Below are 6,000 nucleotides of genomic sequence, written 5' to 3'. Positions count from 1 at the left end.
AAAGACAGTTTTATATACAATTGTTGTAGGAGGATTTTTAGAAATATTATTTTCTAAACAAGCCATAGATTAACAGTCTTGAATAAGTCATATATTGTTTCCTTGTTTCATGTGTAACCGTTTTAAATGAGTTATCGGTTAGATTTTTTTTCATCTGATTTGAATAGGTCATAGGAACCTTGTATAATAGCATGTTCTTGATATATATATATATATATATATATATATATATATATATATATATATATATATATATATATATATATATATATATATGAGGTAAATTTTTCTTACTTGCATCATTAGGGTTCCATATCTGTAGTAAGAGGTCGAGTTTCCTCCTTGTGAGCAATGTTTTTTAGTGACTTTAACAAGCTGTACCCATAAAAATTCTTTTTTGGCAATTTTCCGATTGCATCCATACTTTTTTCAAAAAATTTTGAGCACCCAGTAAGGTTCGGGCATACCAGATTTGTTCGTCTTCTCCGGTAGCTTTGATGATCCGACCGGTCGTTTTGAGCTTTAGCATCTCGTTCGGCGATTTGAGATCGTGAGTAGATTCATATGATGTATTATGACTTGCGTATATGGTTGTTTTTGATGTTCGAGAGGTTCATGATTGATTTGGAAGAGTGATTCTCAATTCGGAAGTTTTAAGTTGGAAGAGTTGATCAATGTTTGACTTTTGGGTAAACGAGCGTGGAATCAAGATTTGATGGTTTCAGTAGGTTCGTACGGTGATTTTGGACTTGTGCGTATGTTCGTATTGAATTTGGGTGTTCCTAGAATGTTTTGGCTCTATTTAGCGAAAGTTGGCAATTTGAAGGTTTACAGAGTTCATAGGTTTGACCGGAATTTAACTTTGATATTATTGGGGTCCGGCCGGTATTCCAGGACTTTGGTTAGGTTCATTTGGTGTATTAAAACTTGTGTGCGAAGTTTGATTGTGATATAGAATGTCTAAGTGTGATTCAGACGAATTCGGCGAAATTGGAATGTTGGAAAGTTAAGAGTGATTTTAATTTTCAATTCGTGATTTTGATGTTATTTGCGGTATTTTGAGCTTTTGAATAAGTTTTGATATTTTATATGGATTTGTCAGTATGATTGGACTGGGTCTCGAGAGGCTCGAGTGTGTTTTGAGGTGGTTACGGACCATTTCTATAGGTTTTGGAGCAGTTGAGTTGCTGGTATTTTGTGGTGTTTTGCGCTCGCGAAGCTAGGCTCGCGATCATGGAGAAGGATTTGGCTAGCTGGGGCTATGTGCTTTGCATTCATATGGGTTCGTTCGCGTTCACGTACTGTTAGCATGCGTGTCTTTAAGGGTGTCAATGGTTCGGTTCGGCCAGTTATTTTATAAAATTTGTACCATACTAATTTTCGGTTATTCTATTATGTATAACCAAAATTAGACTTTTCGAAACTGTCCCAATCATGTCGGTTTCTCTTCGGTATTGGTACGGTTCGGTTAATTTCCAGTATTTTGTTAAATATCATGTAAAATTTACCAGTAGAAGTAGAATGCAATAACATACGTTCTTTTATAGGATTTAGCAAAACTCTCTAGACATTTTAACTGTTTAAAGGGTGATGAATTAAAAAAAAAAATGAAAGATGGCTAGAGTATAGATCCATCAACTATGCTACAACAACGTAAAAGAAACCAAGCAAAGGCAAAAAAGTATATATCACACGAGTGGAGTGAGGACCAACGCGCTCACACACATGAACTTCAGGACTTTCAGCATCCTCAACATCGATGATACTAGAGTCAACAAAATTTGTATCCTCAATGTCCTTGGCTGACTCTAGTCTCACTTCTTCAACATTGACATCTTCAGATTCTAGTTGGCTAGGTTGTTGATGTTCTGCTTTGACCTCCCCAATTAATACCTCAAATTCATGCTCTTCTTGGCTACTATCATCAATATTGGATTGTTGAGCATTAAAAGCTCCAACCACTTGACTCAATTGAGCCTCCAACTTGCGAATAGTTGCCTCTTGCCTTTCTATGTGCAATTGTTTCTCATTGTTTTGTTCCAGAAGACACTTTAGCATATCCTTGATCTCCTTCAGGTCCGCATTCCCAGGTTCTTTGTTCCTATTAACTTCACAAGAAAAGGTCGAACCATCATAGTAAGGGGTTGGGGGAAAATAAAAAATATAAGCACAACCATGAAGGTGACCATTTTTACCACCACACACATTACACACATTCCACAAATAAGATTGAGTTGGTGCACATAACTCGCTCTTAGGAACGTTTTGAAAATTTTGCCACGGGTGGTTTCCTTCACAATATGTATGGAGATCAATGGTAGAATTATCTACACCTAAATTCCCATAATTACAAGATGCCATGTTTCTCAAATCAACAGTTATAAAAAAAAAAAAAAAAAAAATAAAACAAACTAAAAGTTCAAACCTGAACCCTAGCAATATATACAGCTACAACTACATCGTTAGTTCCCCGGCAACGGCGCCAAAATTTGATCACGCCCAACTATGCCTTATAAAAAGGACTAAGCGGTCGTTGCAAGTATAATCCGGTTTACAAGTCCGGAGTCGAATCCCACAGAGAACTAAGGTTTAGCTACAGCTGTTCACTATCACCAAGAAGACAAGCTTGAACAATTTCTAACTTATAGATATTAAGATTCTTGTGTTTAACTAATTAACTAATAAATTAAAATAGTAAATTAACAACTAACGATACTGAGGGTTAGAGAAAAGATTAAGGAGGTCTAGAGTTATGATTTCCCCTATTGTCGGAATCCTTCCCGCTATGTCTTCTATAATTTCGCCTAAGTATTCTCTACCGATCATGAGCACTCATATTACCGTAAATCTCTCCCGAGTAATTACGACAATTTACTAGACGCACTCTCCCGAGCTACGCTAGCTGGCTTTTAATACAACTCACTTCAGATCGCACCCAAGGCTTCGTTATCCCTAATCCCACCTTTAAACCCTCGGTTATTGATCCCTCATATACTCTGGGAGTGGTGTTGTTCAACAATTACCTAAATATGCACTCTCTCCCGAGTTATGCATACTAAATAGGCACAGCTAATTGAGAGCTCTTCAATCAACCAGAATATAAACGTAATTAAACAAATAGAGAAAAGCTATGGCTCAATTATATAAAAACATAACAAGAATTTATCCTACAAAAGGTTCTATCAAACTCTAGATAACAAATTAGCTATTCATAATAGTATGTAAAACTACAATACTAAAAGTCATAACCAACAATGAAAAATAGGAAGAGGAAGGAAAAAACTCGTAGAAGAATTCTCCGCTTGCTCCCAATGTGTTCTTGCCTCCAAGGGTGTTGTCTAACCCTAAAGTAGCGTCTCTCCGCCTCCTTAGGTCTAATTTGTGTCCAAAATATGTCCTCCTCTTGCTCTTGGCCGGCCTCCTTTGTTTAATATAGGGTTTAGGACTTAAAATCCCATGTTTTGCACTTTAGTCCCTAAAATTTTCGCTTCCTGCCGCGGTCGCGGTGGAACCGCGGCCAAACATGCCCTCTGATTCTTCAGTTGTCCGCGAGTACACTCTGCCGCGGTTCTGCCGCGGTCGCGGAAAAACCGCGGTTTTTCACCCTGTTCCGTTTGGAATTTGGGAAAACGTAAAACATGAAAGTTGTAGTCCTTTGAGTTAGCTTTCCAACCATATATTGTGGAGCCCAAATGGAGTTCTGATCAAAAAGTTATGTCTATTTTACTATACAGTGCGCAATATGCCTCCTCAAGTCTTCGTTCGTACTTAATTATCATTTGACCTCCGAACACGATCCCGGCTTAATTCCTTGAGCTTTTACTCAGACTTCAAAGCTTCAAATCACTTAAATTCATTCCATAACATCTATATAGCTCGGAATCACACCTACAAGGCATAAAACACACAATTAGTGCAAAACACTAGCGATTAAAGCGCAAACTCAATTAAAGTGCAGTAAATTCGAGTGTAATAAGCGACTAAAATATGCTATTATAGCCTATCATCATTAAGCAAGGTGGGACTCAAGAATAAAGTCTATAGAAGATTAAATATTCAAAAAGATAAATCTAAATTATATGAAAGAGAACATATTCAATACATTGTAGTTTGCTACTCATAATCGCTAGAATACTTTATTTCTTGCTAATAAGGATACTTGAAATAACTTAGTTTAAGTAGAAGTAGCATAATATGTTTTAGGAATTAGTATTTTGAGTTTGATTAATGTTGGCTTGTAATAGTTTTGATAATTCTAAGGCCCAAAGAAAAATTTAACGCATTATTATTTTTATAGTTACTAGATAAATATATTTTTCACATGTAAAATTTATTCGGTATGGTTCGATATTTTTTGGGTTTATTTTTATTAAATAAAAAACCTATCCTAATTATCGGTGCAGTTATAGATTTATATAAAAACCTACGGTTTCTTAAAAAGAAACCTAAAAGTCGGTTCGGTGTGGTACATTTCGGTCGATTTAGTCGGTTTTCGAATATCCATTGACACCCCCTACGTGTCTTTGTTCGGGTTCGCATAGAGGGAGAACGTGGTTGGTGCTCGTCATCATGTTCGGTTAGTCAGACGCGTTCGCGATATTATGGGAGCAGCAAACCTTCGCGATCGCGTGGGCTCTTTTGTGATTGTATACTATATTTTCCTAAGCAACAACATTTTGTGCCTCGCGAACGCGAGACTTGTGCCGCGTTCGCGAAGAGAACTTCTGGGCAGATTATTTAAGATGTTATTTCGGGACTTTTACCCATTCTTTCATATTAAGCCCTAGACTTCGAGAAGAGGAGATTTTGAGGAGAAGTTTCACTACTACATTGGAGGTAAGAAATTTTCACTTGGATTTGATTTTATATATTGATTCCCCATGGATTTATACACCTAAAACATGAAATTTTGAAAGAAATTTTGAGATTTTTGCCTATACTTTAAGAGAGTGTATTTTGGGAGCTTTACCATTGATTTGGACTCAGATTTGAAAACTAATTATATATTCAGACTTAGCAGGTCACGAGTCATTGAATTTTGGTATTGATTTTGAATTTCAAGCACGTGGTCCGAGTTAACTTTTTGTGACTTTTTGAGAATTCAACAAAAATTGAAGCTTTATGATTTGGGATCGCTTCCTATAGCATTGTTTGACTTCCTTGGATGATGTTGGGCTTGGATTTTTGTGATTGGAGGGTTAAGAACGAGGTTTTGACGCGATTGGAGGTTAACGCTAGCCCGGGAAAAGGTAAGTCTCTTGGCTAACCTTGTTAAGAGGGGAACATTAGAATTTGACTTGATAATTGCTATGTGTTTAAGGTATTGGTGGTGGTGTATATGCAAAGTGGCGAGCCAAGTTTATATCATGTCCGGGATATATTTGAGATACTTTATGCGTTGTTTTAATTAAGTGCTTATTTTGATTCATGATTTATTTGACTTATATGCCTATATTTGCTCTCTTATTCATATTAGAAATCATGCCAAGGTTTATGATTATTTATGAATACTTGGGAGCTTGTTCTTAATATGTTGAATTGCTCGAATCATTTGTAGTCATATAGAAATTTCATAAGCACATATCCGCATAATTATTATTAACTCCTTGTGCATCTTTTATCTATTAGTTCTTGGGCATATGCATACGTATTGTATTCAGGGGCGGACCCAAGTGGTGAGAAGTGGGTTCAATTGAACCCGCTTCGTAAAAAAAAAAATACCGTGTATATGTATAAATTATGGCTAAAGCAAGATAAATTTTGTATAGAAATTATTTTTGAACCCGCTTATACTGCTTATGTTAGTTATGGAATTCTCCGACTGATCCCGCTTGCAGAAAATCCTGGGTCCGCCACTGATTGTATTTGGATGCTTGATTTGGACTGGGATTGCGGCACGAAAGTTTAAAGGTCGTGCGGTTGAAATACAGTTATGGCACAAGATATCATGAGCGGATATTTGATTATAAGTGAGCTATCAAGCTCCTGTTACTCCGGAGT

This window comes from Nicotiana attenuata, chromosome 11 (genome assembly GCF_001879085.1).
Source record: "Nicotiana attenuata strain UT chromosome 11, NIATTr2, whole genome shotgun sequence".
Lineage (NCBI taxonomy): Eukaryota > Viridiplantae > Streptophyta > Magnoliopsida > Solanales > Solanaceae > Nicotiana > Nicotiana attenuata.
This window is presented reverse-complemented; position numbering follows the sequence as displayed.